Source organism: Protopterus annectens, chromosome 1.part1 (assembly GCF_019279795.1).
Source record: "Protopterus annectens isolate FY-2018-M chromosome 1.part1, PAN1.0, whole genome shotgun sequence".
In the NCBI taxonomy this organism is placed as follows: domain Eukaryota; kingdom Metazoa; phylum Chordata; order Ceratodontiformes; family Protopteridae; genus Protopterus; species Protopterus annectens.
In genome coordinates, this window is record NC_056726.1 from 772,592,533 (window position 1) to 772,611,954 (window position 19,422).

The following is a 19,422-nucleotide window of genomic DNA, read 5'->3' on the forward strand; positions in this document are numbered from 1 at the left end:
GCCAGCTGTGCTTTAATGTTTTGTTCAACAGTTTTATTATTGGCCAGACGTTTTTCCTTTGTTCTAGTATTCTGGAAGAATAATTATTGACAAACCTTATCAGGCTTTGATTGTATTTTAAGGGTGATTTTCTCCAAGGAGTTTTTAATATTAGTTCCTTGTCCAGAAATGAAAGAAATGTTATAACTATGAATCTAGGTGGAGTATTTTTTGAGTTAGAAACAGGTTTCCTCAGTGCTCTATACACCCTTTCAATTCCAAATGAAAGTCCCTCTTTCAAGTCTAAAAAATCAGGAATCCAGGTTGTTAAGAATGAAATAATGTCTTCACCTTCAGTGTTTTCAGGCAGACCAAAGATCCTTATGTTGTTTCTCCTTTCCCTGTTTTCTAAGTCATCTATTTTGTTAAGCAGCCATGTATTCTGTTTAAGAAGAAATTATTTTTGGAATTCTTCCTCTTTGAGTCTCCCTTCAATGTCATTTAGAGAAGTCTCTATATTTGTTATTTTTGTATGGTGTTGCTGTAATAGTTCCTCAAGAGCATCACTCTGTTTTTGAGAATTTAATCTGAGGTTTTCTAAGTCATTTTTAAAGCCAACCATCTTCAAAGATAGTTCCTGTAAGGCAGATGTCATCAATTGCAATTCTTTTTTCAAAGCAGCATCTGGATGAGAATTCCTTGAGTTGTTCATATTCAGTGACTCAATATATCTCCAAGTTACAAGACAGGAACATTTTTGTATATCTACACCAAAATTGATATTTATGTAGTTTAGTAGTTTATCTGTAGAATTCTGATGTTTTAAACTTGAAAATAATAAAATGTTCCTATATTATTATACCAGTTTATGGAGCTCTCAAAATGTAATGCTCTCAGTTGGCCATCTAGGCTCTGCCACCCCCCCCCCAGGAGTTCCCTATTTTGATAGTATGAGCTCTATCAGTGAGCTAGTTTGCAACCCCCCTGACAATATATGGGTTGATATCAAGCTGGGTGAGTTTATCAATGAAGCCTGAGTGGGGGATTTTGTCAAAGACATTGGTTACATCTAAGTAGGCTATATGCACATATTTGCCCTTGTCTAGGGCTTTGATGACTAACTCAAAGAAGTCCACCAAGTTTAACAGGCATGATCTCCCCTTGACAAAGCCAAACTGAGTGGGTTGAATGTTTGGAGAGTTCCTATATCTTTGGTAATAAGGTCCATGATGATTCGTTCTATGGGTTTGCAGATAAGGCTAGGCAGGCTAATAGGTCTATAGTTCCACAGGTCTGTGGATGCATCCCATTTGTGCAAATGGGCATGTGTGTGGTAGTGGGGGGTTGTGTTGTGTGTCTTCTAGTGATTGCAGAGTATATGTGTACCCTGTTGCAGTGAATGATAAAATTTAAGCAGTGTATGTGTGTGTGTGTAATTGCATGTGCATGAGTTGGTGATACTTGGCACTGCCAGGATGCCACATATGACTGCTGCATGCTCCATTCCATCTTACTGTTAAGCTGCTCTTTGTTTAGGATGCTTTAATGTGCAAGTATGCTTATGTTGTCTGTGTATTGGGGCCAACATTCCCATATCATGCCCATTTCAGTGTTTTGAGTTACTGCCCATCTGTGCTGTTTGTGGATGTCTTTCCATACCGCAGGACTAGCTTGTCACAATATATCATTACTGAGTGCCTATGCTGTTGGGTGTGCTTGCTGTATGTTCTTCAATGATGCAGGGTTTAAGATTTGGGTGGGTACATATATAGTACCACAGATGTTTAGAATATATGCTTGCTGCTACACTTCTGTATTTTCCTCATTGAGCATGAATAAAACTCATTTGGGTTGTGATCCCTCATTCCTTTTAGTAGTCTTATTTTTCCATTACACATTTTCCTTGTTTTGTCATCTGCAAGCATTCATGGGAGTCTGTGCATTGATGCTTTAAGCTCCTGTAAATGCAGTTTGTGGCGACTGTTGTGGAATACTTGGTCCCTTTCTCATCAGGCACCTCATATCTTGTTCGTGGATTTGATGATCTGACGCATTTGCTGCATGCTTTCATAACCTGGGCGAGTACATTTTGCATTTCTGGTCAGACTTCTCACCATTCTATGCAATACACAAATATCTTTTATACACACACACACACACACACACTGTAATTATTCAATAATTAAAACCAATTAAATAATTTATTAACAAATTAATGACCCTTTCAATTGCCTTAATTTTAAAACACAATTAATACTAACATACTCATTCAGTCTAGGGGGCATAAAAGCATTCAGGCACAGTTACCACTTAAGCTCAGATATTTCTAAGTGCTCAGATCTAATTCTCTTTGTAGGTCAGGGACAATTTGCTGAATGAATAGGAAACCAAAATTATGATCATTAAATGCATGATTGTGTCTACACGGCATTAGTTTATTCACCATTTTTGATGTCTAAAATATGTTCATAAATCCTTTCTCTTAAATGTCTGGAAGTTTTTCCTGTATAAAAATCAGGACATTGTAAACATTTAGCAAGGTATACAACATTTTTGGATTGAGAATTAAAATGCCCATGAATATGAACATTAGCATTTACCACCCTAAAATTTTCCTGGGTGGTTAGTATATAAAGACATTGCTTACACATACCACACTTAAAGTTAACAGATTTTTTGTTGTAGTTACCCTTATAAAATTCACTGCTGCATTTATTTTCTAAAATGTTCTTAAAGGATTGAAATCTATTGTCGGCTTACTACCAAAATATCCAATGAGTGATTTATCAATTGATAATAAATTCCAATTCTTATTTAACACATTGGTTATTGCTGTACTGTCTTTATTATAAACAGTTATAAAAGAAAGACTTCTAATCACCCCTTCTGTTTTCCATTTTGTCTTTTCACCACAACTTCTTTGTTAATATTATTTAATAAATTGTTTGGGTAAGCCCTCTTTTTAAATAAATCAAGTATGAATTCAACTTCTATGTTGAATTCATCATCTCTGGTGACCATCTGGGCTGCCCTCATTAACTGCCCCTTTACCACAGATATTTTTTGATGTGCCCCCATTTACGCTAATTATGTGATGTCCTATTGGGAGTCTGAGTATGTTTTTAAGAGTAAGTATGAAACTAATATTAAATATTGCAGTATATATTTGGATGATTTGTTTTTAGTATGGACAGGTTCAGAGAGTTTATTAGAAGTATTTTTACAATATATTAATGGTACCACTGATTTCCTCAGTTTTACCCATATTTATAACAAATAAAAAATGTTTTATTTGGATGTAGAAGTGTCTATTGATCAAACGGAGAAATGTTTAATGCCTAGAATTTATAGGAAGCCCACATTGTAGAATTCATATTTGGATTATAACAGCTGCCATCCCCCACATCAAAAAGATCTGTGGTAAAGGGACAATTACTGAAGGAAGCCCAGATGGTCACCAGAAATGATGAATTCAACATATAACTTGAATTCATAATTGATTTATTTAAAAGAGGGGTTACCTAAATAATTTATTAAATAATGTTAAAGAAAAGTGAAAAGAAAAAAGGGAATTTTTAAACCTATTCTAAGCAGACACACAAATATGGGCATGGTTAATATAGGAGAGAAAAGGGAAGGGGTGATTAGAAGTCTTTCTTTTATAACTGTTTATAATAAAGACAGCACAGCAATAACCAATGTGATAAATAAGAATTAGAATTTATTATCAATTGATAAATCAGTCATTGGATATTTTGGTGGTAAGCCAACAATAGTTTTCAGAAATGACCAGTCCTTTAAAAACATTTTAGAAAATAAATGCAGTAGTGAAATGTATAAGGGTAACAACAACTAAAAATGTAGTAACTTTAAGTGAGGTATGTGCAAGCAATGTCTTTATATACTAACCACTCAGGATAAATTTAGGGTGGTAAATGCTAATATTCATATTCACAGGCATTTTAATTCGCAATCCAAAAATGTTGTATACCTTGCTAAATGTTTACAATGTCCTGCTTTTTATACAGGAAAAACTTCCAGATGTTTAAGAGAAAGGATTTATAAATATATTTCAGACATCAAAAATGGCAAACAAACTAATGCCCTGTGTGGACACATTCATGCATTTAATGATCATAGTTTTGGTTTCCTAGTCATTCAGCAAATTGTCCCTGACCTACAAGGGAGAATTATATCTGAGCACTTAGAAATAGGTGCGCTTAAGTGGCAACTGTGCCTGATTGCTTTTATATCCCCAGGACCAAATGAGTATACTAGCATTAATTGTGTTTTAAAATTAAGGCACTTGGAAGGTTTGTTAATTAGTTAATATATTATTTAATTGGTTTTAATTATTGAATAATTGCACTGTGTGTATGTATAAAAGATATCTGTATAGTGTGTTTTTTAGTTCTGACAAAGTCCCTTTGAAAGGTTGGGATGAAAGTGCTTAACTCTGTGTAACAAAGTGGATTTCCAGATTTTTCTTTTGGTTGTATTTCATTTATACATGAGTGGATAAATATTTAGTTGCACCAAAGGATCAGGCCCACCAGAGCAAGCATCCCACAGTCAGTGTTATGATAGTAGCAGTGGCCACCACAAAAGAACTTGTGAAGCAATGTTGTACTGTCCATCCCCCCAACAGAGTTTTGAGGGAATTGGACAGGTTTGAGAAGCATGTTTATGTGCCAGCTAACTTTTCCCTTAGGTTGCTTAATTACTTGGCACATGTCATAAAGTTTCAGAGGGACTTTATTAAAGAGTTTTCTAATGCCCTCTCTGGGTCCATGTCAGTGGAGAACAAGAAGACTGTTTCTAAGCAACTGGTCACCCTATGTCTCTATTGAATGCTTCTCTGAGGCTTATTTCACACACCTCAGAATGTGCTTCAGAAGGAGCTGCAGGTTCAGGATTAACTGTGAGATTGCACGCCTGGATGTGCCTTTGTGACTTTGCTGAGCCTTTCAAGTCATCCTTCATCAATGATGCATCTACCTTATTTGGTCCCAAGGTTAACAAAAAAACGTATTTAGGAGTGACCAAGAGAGGAAGACTTTATCTGACATAGATATCTATTTCTCTTTGCCTCAAAGAACCTTTTCTCAGAATCAGAGAGGTGGCAGGAAAATGTAGTTACGGAAGTCACAAGGCTCTTCCCATGACTCCTATGGGGACAGATGTCCCCGTGGCAGAGGCAGAAACTCAAATAATAAACAACACCCACATGGCAGAGTAGGCCCACAAAATCAGGGTTTCAGAGGTCTGTTTACTGAGAAACTGTATCAGCCCTTCTGAATGGTTGCCTGACTGATGAGCCTTGGAGGGAGTTGGGGGTCGCTTATCCATGCATTTATAAACCTGGACAGCTATCACCAAAGATACTTGGGTGCAGATAATCACCTCCAGAGGATATTATATACCTTTTTCTCCCAGTCCCCCCCCCCCACAATCATTTACAAAACTCTCAGACTTCCCACTCAGTTAGAGGAAAGTAGTAGTCATAGAAATTCAAAAACTGCTGGAAATAAAGAGTCATCTAAATAGTCTCCCAAGACCAACAAGGATTTGGAACTTATTTAAGGTTATTTTTAGTGCCAAAGAAAATGGGGAACCTAAGACTTATCTTGAATCTTAGCAATTTAAACTAGTATATCAAATGCTCCATGTTCCGAATGGTCATGGTTCAGCCCATTTTGTCACTTCTGCACAAGGACGATTGGGTGTGTTCAACAGATCTCCAGGATGCATACTATCACATAAAAATAGACAGGTGATCAGGAAGATTCCTTTGCTTCCAGCTGATAGCCAGTTATTATCAAGTCAGAGCTCTGTCATTTGGTCTCACCACACATTGTCTGATACAAGCCAGAGAGTACGTGCTCAAACTGCATCTCCAAATGGGCATTACAGTGAACTATGTCATATCTCATCTCTCTCCCACTCTAGTCCAGGAGTTCATTGGTACTCATCTGAACATGGTCACACAAATAGCAAGTCTCCCTCACTCAAGGATAAACACATTACGGGACCAAGCATCCCAGTTTCTATCTCATCCTTCCCCACCAGCAAGATTGATTTTGTAACTTCTGGGATCCAAGGCAGCTTTCATAACTCTGATACCAATAGAAAAATATTACATGAGAGTACTTCAGTGGACACTGGCAGTGCAATGGTCTGTCAGATGTCATCCTCTCTCTGCTCCAATATGTATTACAAGAATTTGCAAAGTGCATGTTTCTTGGTAGATGCCCTCAAGAAACATTTCTCAGGGCCGCCATTTTACCTCTCATAGCTACAATGACCATGGACACCTCCCTAGTGGGGTGGGGGTGGGGATTTATTGGGAAAGGCAGTCCAAGGCAATTGGTCCAATCAGGAGGCCAATCTTCACATCAGTATCATGGAAATGAAAGCAGTCCTATTAGCACTGTAGGCCTTTCCAGATGTTTTTCTTCCAGGAATGATTGCTATCCAGATAGACAATATGTCAGTTGTCTGGTACTTCAACAAATGGGGGGGAGGCAAGTCTTACCCCCTATGTTGAGAAGCAATGAGAGTTTGTAAGTGGGCGATCTTTTCTACCTGATTTCTTCTGGCAATGCATATTCCAGGGAAGTCCAAGGACCTTACAGACAAATTGAGCAGGTCCTTATTACTACCTCATGAGTGGTTTCTCAATCCTGAGGTGGTGGAAATGATTTTCCATTAATGCGGTCAACCATATTACAATCTTTTTGACTCCTCACTCAACTCCAAGTGCAGCAGGTACTTTGCACTGATCATCCCAGAAGGGGAGTCAATGAGAGACTGTCTCATCCACGACTCCTATACACTTTTCCTCCTGTTACACTAATCCCAAAATTCCTACAAACAGCTTCATATTGGAAGAGCAAAGTAATCCTCATTGCCCCTTTCTGGCTTTGACTAGTATAGTTCCCTTTCTGTGGCCTCATCTTGTGCATGTCCCTTGTGTGTTAGATCTGATCCAGATCTTCTTTCTCTTCCATCAGGAATAACTCATCCAGACATTCAGACCCTCATACTAACGATATGGTTTGTCTGCTTCCAGTGATGGCTAGACAGTCCAGGTTTTCATCCCCAGTTAGACACATCCTTATATATTCTAAAAAGATTGAACTAGAAAGGTGTATAAGAGTAAATGGAAAAGATTCTCCCTTTGAGTGGCACACAGGCAACTAGATCCCTTTTCAGCACACATTTCAGCTATTCTGGATTTCCTTGCTTCCATTTTTTTACAATGGTGCCAGTTAACTGTAAAGATTCAACTTGCAGCTATCTCAGATTTTCATGTAGGACATAACCAGTCTTCTTTAGCCTCATCCAGATTGTGTAAATCCTTTCTTAAAGGTACCTTCTTACTTTGACCCCTTCCCCCATTAAAGATCCTACTCCACCATGGGATATGAATATTCTCCTACAAGACTTGACTAAATCTCCTTTTTAATTAGCAGTCAAGTTAAATTTAAAATTTTTATCAAGGAAAATCATTTTCCTGGTCACAATCACTTCATCCAGACAAATATCAGAACACCAGGCCATCTCATCGAAACCTCCATATCAATTTGTTCATAAGGACAAGGGCTGTCTCTGCACAAATCCTTCCTTTTTACTTAAGGTGTCTTCAGAAACAGCTGCAAACCAATCAGTCAACCTCCCAGTTTTCTTTCAAACATTTTCCAATAAAGAAGAATGCATGCTTCATCTTCTAGATGTAAATAGACAACTTTGATTCTATATCCATAGAACATAGGATTTCAGAAAATCAGACAAACAATTTATTTTCTTTTCCAAAGCCAAAACTAGGGAAGCCCTTCTCAAAGGTGACTTTAGTAAAGTGGTGAATTAATTGCATTTGTTTTGTATACAACAAAAATGAATTGATAATTCCCAGACCACCTAAGGCTAATTCCACCAGATCAGTGGCCACATCTTTTTCTTTTTGGTCTAATGATTCTATAGATGGCATTTCTGGAGCTGCTACTTGGTCTAATTTGCATATCTTTGTTGCTCACTACAAACTGGACATCTTATCCAGGAACACAGCAGCATTTGGCTCTGCTGTGTTCTGGATGACCACCCAGGTTTATTTCTAGCAGGGACTCTGCCCCAATAGTTGAGGAATGGACAACAAGGGCAATATCAGATAAATGTACTCACCATAACTATGCATCTGTGTTGCATGTTTTTGTCCTTTCTCAACTCCCCCCCTCCATCTCCCTTCTTACCTCACAATTCTTTCTAATCTTTTGGGTGCCTATTTCAACCTTGGGACTAAACATATTGCTTGACTGATTTTTGAGCACCATTTTTTTTTCTCCTTATTTTTTCCTATCTATATTATAGCTGCTTTGTGCACACATTGTATTGTGAAGGGATGGTAAACTCAATCTGAAGTAATGCTGTTGTTGAGGAGGATTATGGGTAAGGAGAGTTTGAGCTATGGATCCAATTGTTACAAGTGGCCAAAGTCAGATCTGATGTCGTTTCTGAGACCCATCAGTTGAGGAAGGATGAAATCAGACAACACAGATGCATAGCTACTGTGAGAACATAACTTTTCTTTTTGTTTACTATTTAGTAACTGGGTATGTAGACTGGTCCACAGATGCTTTTCTGTGGCAATCTGCACTCAGGGGCAATAAACAGTGTAAATAAACTGAAGTTATACACTTTAACTATAATAGCTTGCTAGGCTTACACGCCTGTAAAACTTTAAAAGTTCATATACAGTTATTATACAGTTTAATAAAATTGAATGTTATATACTTCTTATGCATTTCTAATAAAGTAGCAGGTTTACATTAGGTTTTATCAGTGTACATGGGTTACAGTATAGTTTGACTACATGAAATTGTTTCTTAAAGGTTTAAAACTGAATTTCCATTAAAAAAATCTAATGGAAGTGAGTAAAAAATAGAGATTACAGAGACAGGCCTAGAGAGTAAGAGAGCATGGGATAAAGAAGAGTTAAATGTCAAAAGAAATCAGTTGAGAAACTGTAGGCATTTTTAGAATTTGGAGGCTTTTAAAGAATGTATCCATTATTCCTAAAGCATTTACAAGCAGCTTCAGTAAAGGTGGGCCCAGAAAGCAGTGCTGGCTGGTGATTTCAAATCAAGGGGGGGGGCTGCAGGAGACAGATGAATGGGTGTGGTCAATGGGAAGGGGTGGGGCCAACTAGAAAGGGGTGGAGCTATGCTCAAAACCACAAAAACTGGGACTTTAATTAAATACGCTGCCCTGGGTGCCAAACCATCATTATGAGAGTCCAATCAAGACAAAATGAAGTGTAGAAGAAAAAAATATTTCAGTGCATTGGCTACATGACAACTTACTTAATATCTAGATGGAAACAAAAAGGTTGTGAGGCATGAAAAAATAAATTACTTTTTAAATACATTACTGGAATGCCAGTCAAAATCAAATATAAAAAAAGAACAAACAGCAATCAACTCAAACCACTTCTCCTTGCACTGCAGTTCTAATTATAATTTATATTCAGCTTTATAAAGGTACAAAGTAACATGCTGAATGTAGAAATCTCTGTGATACTCATCTTGTAAAAATGTTTCTTATCCAAAAAAGACTGCTGCCTGACAACAACTATCTACTTGTTTCATGGGGAAAACATGATCAAACTAAAAATGAACAGCAAACAAGAAACAAGCTCAAGATAAATTGCGTAAAGGATTACTGCACAGGTTATGGATCACACATGGTAGATTGGCATTCAATTTAGTTTACAGTTAAAGCCTGCAAAGATGACTGCAAGTCTCCAATAAATGTAATGAGCTTCTGAAAATACTGTAATCCTGTTCTTTATTACAACTACTGTCATATGCACTTCAATACCTAAGGCTTATACATTATCTAGTTATGTAAATATTCTCTGCATGGCAACAACAAAAAATGCTTTCAATGTTGGTAATTCTTCAACAGTATACTTATTAAAGCTTACTTGCATCTTACAATCTCAGACAAACTTATCTGATCATTAAAACATTGCTACTTAAACACAGAACAACAGGCACTGCAACAACATACATTTTTGAATAATAAGAAACATAAATCAACAGTATAAAAATAATGACAGAAAACCAGAACATTCTGCAAAATCAAGGACAGATGAAAAGCCACTGTAGTACTTGTGTCTACCTTGGATGGCGGTATACTCTGCAGACTTACATAAATGCATAACTGCTCCTTGCCTTGCTCGGACACATCCAGAGTCACTACATGGGGGAGTGGGGTGCAACAAGTATGTCACAATTTGAAATGTCTCTGGCTGATGGTGATGGCCCTGACATATTTGTCATACCTCTCAACCTCAGAGCAAGAAGTCTGGACAAAGCCATAAATAGAACTGGGACAAAGGCCGAAAAATAAGAACAACTTTTAAATATTGCTCTTATAAATTTAGAAAGATAATAGAATAGTAGATCTTGCATTACTATGAATTTTCTGGAGTGTATGGAATCTGAAACTCAAATGTCTGTCATTATTTTCTAACGTCAATCTTTAATTATTTGCCACTAATTTGCCTGAAAACCACAATATTATGAAAAATGGACCAAAAATGTGATGCAAAAATATAAAATAGCCACCCAATACAGCTGGGAACCTGTCAAAGAAGGGACATTTTTTTTTTAATATTAGTTCTCTTAACTTGAGCTGCTGACAAAATAGAGAACCTACATGCATTTCTGAAATAAAAGTAATCCATAACTCTGATCATTACAATTATTTATTAATTGTAAACCCTCCATATTTTCTTCCAAAATTGCCATTTTGCAGAGGGAGTATTAGAGGGTGAGCAGAATTTTGAGCCAAAATCGGGGACAGTTGAGTGGTTTGGATATACCTAATTGTATAAAGAGATTTATTTGCACGTACCTCTCAACCTCTTAATGCAGGAGATCTGGACAAGGCAAATGTATTGAGGGAACATACAAACAGTACTAAAAATTGCTCTTTTATAAACTTAGACAGTTGATAGGCTAACAGGTCTTGCTTTAGCATACATTTTTCTGAAGGGTATGAAGTCTGAAACTCAATGTCTGTCATTACTTAGTGACTTCATTCCTAAATGATTTGCAAGAAAACCACAAATTTTATGAGGAACAAACCAAAAATAAGAAGCAAAAATGTATTCATTCTGTGAAAATCTGGACAGTTGAGAGGTATAGTTCAGCCAGGGCTGTCTTTGTGTTTGCCACCCTTCCCCTTTCACAAAATCATGGTCAAATGGGCCTCCCACCTGCAGCTATTCCAGTGTCCCATAACTTGGCTATTTCGCCCCATTTACCATAAACACTGTAATGTGCATATTGCTTTACTTCTGCGATGATTTGGATTTCATTTAAAAGTTTTATTTTACATTTTACAGCACACACACTAATAGACATCTGCTAAACAAAGCATTGCAGTCTCAAAATGAAAATAGCATTAAAACTTCTCTGCCCTTGAAACTCACACTCATTGAAACAGCATTGAAACCCACATTCAAAGAAAGTACATCTGGCCAGTGGCAGATAAAGATTAACTTTGGGGTGTTTTCAAATCATAGGCCCCTTGCACATGAAACATATATGTGTTCTTTGATAATACTCCCTGATTGTATTAAATTATATTCCTTGTATAATACAGTACAGTTCTTAGAAGGCATTTTAAATTTATTGTTTTGAACATTTTTCCAGGAAACAAAATGCATGCACCAATAATGACAAATCTGCCCAATTCAGAACATTTCCATCATAAAGGTCTACTGAAACATCTACAATCCACCAGTATCAGTAAATATACACAATCTCTGCAGAAGTAAAAGTCATCTAAATAACTCCACATTAAAGAGATCTGTAACTAATGACGAGGTTGCTGCTAGCAAACAACTTTATATTTCATTGTTTCATCTACAAATAAAGTGTCTGTTGCCCTTGAGAAATAAATTGCCTATGTTACATTAAAAATGATAAGCTAGTAATATTGCAATAGGAAATGTATGGCAAACTGATAACATGTTCATAGTTATTAGGTTAGTCCACCAAAGAGGACATTCTCAGGACTTTCAAAGTACAACATAGTACAGTATCAACAATGCATCTGCATACTGTGGGAATAGGACCCACAGCCTTCTGCATCAAAAGCAAGTACACTACCTGTTGTGCTATTAACAATACAAGCAGACTTAACAGCATAAGCAGCATTAAACGTCTCTTCCCCTGAAGCTCTCAGCTCCTTGTAAAATCCACTCGACACTCAACTGTATCTCTCAACTTTGCAGCACAGCAAATCTGGAAAATGTCCACATTTATTAGGGAGGGGGACAAAAGCCCAAAAACCAGGGACACATTTTAATAAAATGCTGTGTTGCCACCATGTATTTTACTGCCAAGTTTTGAACCCAGGACCCTGTGGACTACAGTCAGAGCAACATACTTAACATACGCAAAATCAACTGTTTTTTGAAACTAAGACAGGAAGATTGAAACTTAAATGGCTATCATTTAGTGAATTCAGTTCTAACCATAGCTCTCAACCTCTTAGCACAAAACACCTGGACAATGCCAATAATGGGGGAATACGGCCTGCTCATGAGGAGGCTCATTCACCAATGATTGTTTTATATGGGAGACATTTGAGTGATATTAAGTTCTCCTGAGAATTCATTTGGGAGTAGGACTGTTCCCTGATTGGGAGTTTTCTTTTCTGGGAGGGGTGGATTTTATATAGTACGTTTCATAGAAGATAAGTGGACCTTTCAGTAATGGATAGCCAATTTAATTCATTTAGAAGGTGACTGTGGGATACACAGGTGCCAGCAAGTGGGGCAAATCTTGACAATTTTATTCTCAGTGACTAGTAGTCTTTGAGTGTTATAAGGAGAGTCTGAAGCAATACTCAAGTTTAGGGAGGAGGATAGTCTTGGCTAGTATTATGTGCAGTAGGAGATAGTAGATGTGATAACCTATAGCAGACTTTTAGTTGTGAGAGGACTTTATTGATGATACTTTCACTGTGCTTGCAAAGCTGAATGCAGACTCAAAGGTTAGACCTAAGTATTTGTACTTGGTTACAAAAGGAATGATATGGTTCTTATTGTTTGAGATAGTAAGGAGATGAAGTCAGGAGGCTCTGTGTGGGAAGGGAACAAACATTGTTTTTTTTTTTTGGTTAATTTGGAGTTTATGTTGTTCATATCTTTGCCAAGGATCAGAGGTAGATTGCTGGTTTTCAGACTGGAGGAATGTGGATCAACTGTTTGTCTGGAGTAATAAAATATCATCTCATCATACAGTTAAGTTTAGGAAAGTCATTAGTAATATCATTAATAAATAAAGAAAACAGTAATGGACCTAGAACAAAGCCTTGCGGGATGCCTGTTTTAATGTTCTATTAGTGGACAGCTGGTTGTTAGAAAACTTGAAAGGTCCTGATGTTAAGGTAGCCATGGAGCCAGGCAATGACATTTACTTCCAAATACAATTTTTGTAACTTAGAAAGGAGATTATTGTGGTCAATAATTTCAAAAGCCATGCTGCTTTGAAATCCTAACCTTTTGAATTTATAGTATTGCAGCATACCAAAATTGCCACCCTCTAGATAGGATCCTCCAATGCACGGATCCTGTAGTCAAACCTAGACAACTAGAGCTGCAGACATGGGTTCTTCCTTCTGTACCAGAGAAATTGCCAAAACATTGTTAACATATTGCCTTATTACAATGCTTCTGCCTCTGAATAATACAACACTATAAGTCTACAGTCTTCTGTACACCCTGAGCTGGTTTTTATGTCATGTACAGCTGGATATCTGGAAATGCCTTTATTTTTTTTTTTACACATATACCACTGTTAAAGTGAAGACAGCCTATAATACACTCCTGCTTAGCCCATGTGGCAGTAATTAGGTGATGCATGTGATTCTGTTTAATGAAAAGTTAAACTTCAAAAGCCTGAGGTTGCTGTTTAAGCATTCTAATCTAATCTAAGAGATATACAAAACACTGGAAAGCTTCTCTCTTCTTTTTATCAACCAAAATCAATATGCAGATATGATGAAAACTGTTGCTGTGTATGAGGAGAAAATAAAGGCTATAAAATGTGCAAATTTATATGGGACTGAATTGATTTTAGCAAAGATAATATATACAATTGGAGAATAAAAACTATAGGAAATAAAGTAAGTAAAATTCAAGAAACTGTATATTTTTTATGTAAATTTTCTCCTGTGCCTTTTACCCATCAAGCCACCAGTTAAACTCAAGCTCATTCATTCATTCCCTAGGGATGAGAGAATCCCCTTCACATTCCCCTGGATAAGAACCATCTGGAGGGGGTTGTCATTCAGGCACACACTGTGGTATTTAAAACTCTAACCTCATGCTGGCAATGAGAGCTATTTTTTGTATAAAGTTCTAACCCCTCCCCTTGGGTAGTGACATGGGCACCTATACCACTATAGGGCCACCTGTTCCTCTTCTGTCCGCACATATACATTTCTTCATATAGCCGCCAAAGGATATTGTCACCAGTCTGGGCAGGCAGGACTCACAGTATCCCCTCCAGTATTGACAAGCCCCTTCATCCCTTCAACACTATTAGCATCTGAGCTACTAGTCAAACGTATACCACCTGGGTCATAATCAAGGCTTTATTCCTTCACCATTGTAGAAAACTGCAATCAATATTCTCAAATATTGCCCAATTCACTTCCTCTTAGTTCTTATGAATATTCCAATTCCCCCTATAGAAGTAATAATATTACTGACATTTACACATTATTTATTCAAAGATTCAGAGATTAAAAGTAAACTTTATTGTCATGTAGGACCACACGTGTGGGAGTGATGGATCCATTTAAGGTGGAGGTGGGGTTACATCAAGGATCAGCTCTGACCCTTTCTTATTTGCAATGGTGATGGACAGGTTGACAGACAAGATCAGACAGGAGTCCCCATGGACTATGAAGTTTGCAGATAACATTGTGATCTGAGAGTAGGGAACAGGTGGAGGAGACCCTGGAGAGATGGAGATATGCTCTAGAGAGAAGAGAAATGAAGGTCAGCAGGACTAAGACAGAATATATGTGTGTGAATGAGAGGGAGGATAGAGGAATGGTGAGGATGCAAGGAGTAGAGGTGGCAAAGGTGGATGAGTTTAAATACTTGGGATCAGTAGTTCAGAGTAACAGTGAGTGTGGAAGAGAGGTGAAGAAGAGAGTACAGGCAGGATGGAGTGGGTGGAGAAGAGTGTCAGGAGTAATTTGTGACAGACGAGTACCTGTAAGAGTGAAAGGGAAGGTCTACAAGAGGGTAGTGAGACCAGCTATGTTATATGGGTTGTAGACAGTGGCATTGACAAAAAGGCAGGAGTTTGAGCTAGATGTGTCAGAGTTAAAGATGTTAAGATTTGCACTGGGTGTGACGAGGGTGGATAGGGTTAGAAATAAGTATATTAGAGGGTCAGCCCAGGTTGGAAGTTTTGGAGACAAAGCCAGAGAGGCAATATTACGTTGGTTTGGACATGTGCTGAGGAGGGATGCTGAGTATATTGGGAAAAAGATGCTAAGGATGAAGCTACCAGGTAACAGGAAAAGAGGAAGGCCTAAGATAAGGTTTATGGATGTGGTGAGAGAGGACATGCAGGTGGTTGGTGTGACAGAGCAAGATGCAGAGGACAGGAAGAAATGGAAACAGGTGATCCGCTGTGGCAACCCCTAACGGGAACAGCCGAAAGATGATGATGATGATAATGTGTAGCCTAGAGGAAATTGTGTGCATCAGCTCTTTCTTGAGATTACTTTGTGTAATTTAATAGAAAGAATCAGTAGTTTGCTGCTTCTAGTGGGATCTTTATGAACAGTAGTAAAGGCCAGTGATGAAAACTGAGGAATAGGAATAACAAAAGCAGTTAAAGTACAGTCCAGGAATTCTCATGAAAAACAAAAGTGGCAAATGAGCCTACACATAAGCAAGGGAATTTCCATTTGTGTGTCTTTCCAGTGTGTCCCAAAAGAACCATCGTCAAGGTGTTACAAGCAGTAATGCAACAAGAGAAAGCAAAGGGGCTTTTTCTGCTCATGAGCAATTAGAAATGAAAGATCAGTTAGTGGGCAGCACAGTGGTACAGCAGATAGTGTTGTCACCTCACAGCAAAAGCTTCCGTGATTCAGGGCTTTGAATATATATACACCACAAGCAGAAGTGTGCATATGAGTTATGAAGTCAATTTCATACTAACTCCTTGAGCCTGGTCAACCAAGTGTAGAAGGAGGTTATTCTTAAACCAAAAAAAATAAATAATTTTTCACTAAATGTATTTATGATACCTCCCAGTCTTGACTTCCTCATCCCTGATCTTTGGGAATGAATAGGCCATAGAGCTCTCATCCAAAGAGAATGAATGGGTATATGGAGCGACTGGAAATGCTAAGGCTCAATGTTCAGTGTGGGGAGATGTAACAAAAAAGATAGATAATTTACTAGGAATATAACTGAACCATGCTGAGAGCTAAAAAATAAAATGAGCATTTAGGAAACATCTTGTGTTTTGTGTTCAAGCAAATCTAATAAAAATATTACTGGTGTAGTCTGTAATTACTGTGTCAACACATCAGGGTACTGGTAACAGTACCGAAGGCTAACAAAAGTATGATTAGTACAAAACCTTTATTCTAAGACTTACCCGAGAGTTCAGTAAACTCTGTGTCGGGTTCATGTAGAGCCTACATGGAGGATTACCATGTACAGGAATTAGCGGCTGTGGCAGAGGCACGCAATCAATACTGATGAAGGTCTGTGCACTTAAACATGGTGTCACTGCATGCACCAGTGCGTTTGCCCATTAAACCTCTCCATGAATACAAATAACACTTCTGCATACCTCTCAACTATACAGACCTTCCCAGAATGTCCAGATGTTCGCAAACATTTGAGATTCAGACTTCATATGGTATGGAAAATTCATGTTAATGCAAAACCTGTTAGTCTATCAAACTATTATTGAGTACAATGCCCCCTTCAGCATGTACCCTGCCAAGCACATGCAGCAAATGGAGAGACCACAGAGGTTCCTGACCAGGAAAATCCAGGATCTCAAACACCTATCCTATACAGATAGGCTAAAAGCCCTGTCCCTCTACTCAGTCTCAGACAGACTGCTCAGAGGTGACCTGTGTCTGGAATACAAGGCCATCTCAGCCCTGATGGAGTTGCTGCATATTCATAAGTCAAACTCCACTCGTGCAACCCACACGCAAGGTCTCAACCTGGTCTGTGACATTAATAGAACTTGTTGGTGGGATAGATTTGTATCCCAATGACTCCCCCATCTGTGGAATAGACTTTCTCACCATGTCAAGCAGAGTACCTCACTAGCCATCTTTAAGAGGAACCTGGACGACTGGTTGGGAAACATAAAATATACCCCTGGGATCCCACATGTGTCCCTGCTGGACAGGGAAAACAGGTGCTGACTTTGTGGGAACTTGGGTGAAATTCTTGGCTAGGCTTACAAGGGCCTCCGGGCCAATAGCATGGTATCATCCTATTAACCTATGAACCTATGAACTTTCTAAGTTTGTAAGTCCAATATATCAAAATTGTCCCTGTTTTTGAGCCTTTGTATCCCAATTATGTATGGCTTTACGTAATTGTTTAATCTTCTCTCCTTTTTTATTTTGTATTTTTTTACTTTTCTTCCAAGGTTTGGAAGATGGACTGCTTGCCACAAATGGCTTTGTCTATGCTTACCTTGTTTGCGCGACGAGACCACCCATGTATCAGACATGACCTAGAGATCCAAAAATAGAAACTGGATGCATTGAATTAATACTATTGGCACAAATTTGGTAAGCGAGGCTGTGCTATGCTAATAATGGGATGTTAACAATGAGTACTAATATAGGGGAACCTCATGTAACTAATCCTGTGGCAAAAGGTGTTAGGTGTAGGACTAGAGTTTAGATGGTCCCATATTCTAGTATGGGTATTCAAACTTTTTCATTACTTTTGTTTTTCCATGTCACATTATATTTACTCTCCCAGTAGACTAACAGAGTTGCAGAAGTGGCTTTATATGAAATTATCTTGAGAATATGCACTGTCTAGTTTATGATATATTTGAAAAAGCTGCACTCCATTTACCATCATGCAAACAAATGCACTTGGCTTACCATGTTTGCACAATGATAATCAGAGGACAGCTTTTTCAAATGTATTAAAATGCAGACAGTGTACACTCTCAAGTTAGTGCAATACGTGCAATTAGCAGGAAATCATGATATTTAAGGTGGAATTGGATATTGAGTTTGATATATTATGGGACTGGCTAGTGTCATTGGAGAGGGTGTGCTTCTAAGCTTAGTAATGGGGTGTTCATGAGTCCAAAATCTTCATTGGGCTCCTGGTTAAGGGGCATGGCCCTTGCCTCTTGCAGGGTAACTATACAGGCTCTCAGTACAAGTCTGAGACATAGAATAGTGTGGCTAGGACTTTGTCTAATGCGATAATCGCATGCATTGGAGAACAATGCTGTCATCACTATGACAATTTCAGAAGAAGGAAACATCCCACAGATGTGTATGTATAAACTGCGTTGAGTAATTGTAAATATTAAAGCTAAATATAGTTAAGACTGGTATTCATGATGGCATTCTTTTCTTTTTTTTTTCTTTTTCCACAGCTGCAGAAAAATGTGAGGTCCCACACATCGGAACTGACAAGGATGAGAGAAGCATGTGGTATGTAAGCATATATATATTGTACTGTTATTGTAGCCTTAACAGTTAAAGATGGATTAGTTGTTATAGCATACAGTTGTCTAAGACTGATCATGCATATCTCAACTGTAAACGCATGTATACATGCATTACTCTGTAGCATAACTCTCAAATAGCCATATTTTCCCTGAATATTGAGTTTTGAATCACTGTTTTGGTCAGTTCCTCATAACATTTATGGTTTTCTGCTAAATAACTGAGACTGAAGTCACTAAATAATGACTATCAAAATGTATGTTAACACAAATCCTATACAGCTTTCCATGTTTGTAAGAGCAATATTTAAAATGTGTCACTATTTTTGGGTCATTGTACCCCCATTATTGTATGACCTGTCCAGATATCTTGCCCTAAGAGGTTGATAGGTATGGTCTATATCACAAAGCAACAGTTGCACATTTACAGATAACAGTAAGCACAAATCTATAAAGTGAAAAGGAAAGTGTGCATGCATTTTGCTGTTGTCCAAAAGAGAAGTACAGTATTACAGTATTCACTGGTTGTGGGTTCAAATACCACACTTCCCAAATATAAAACCTACTCATTTACAATACTGTTTTAGGTTTTCATCATTAAATATACAATAATGTTATGTTTTCATCATTATAACATTTGAAATGCAGACCTCTATACCTGTGACTT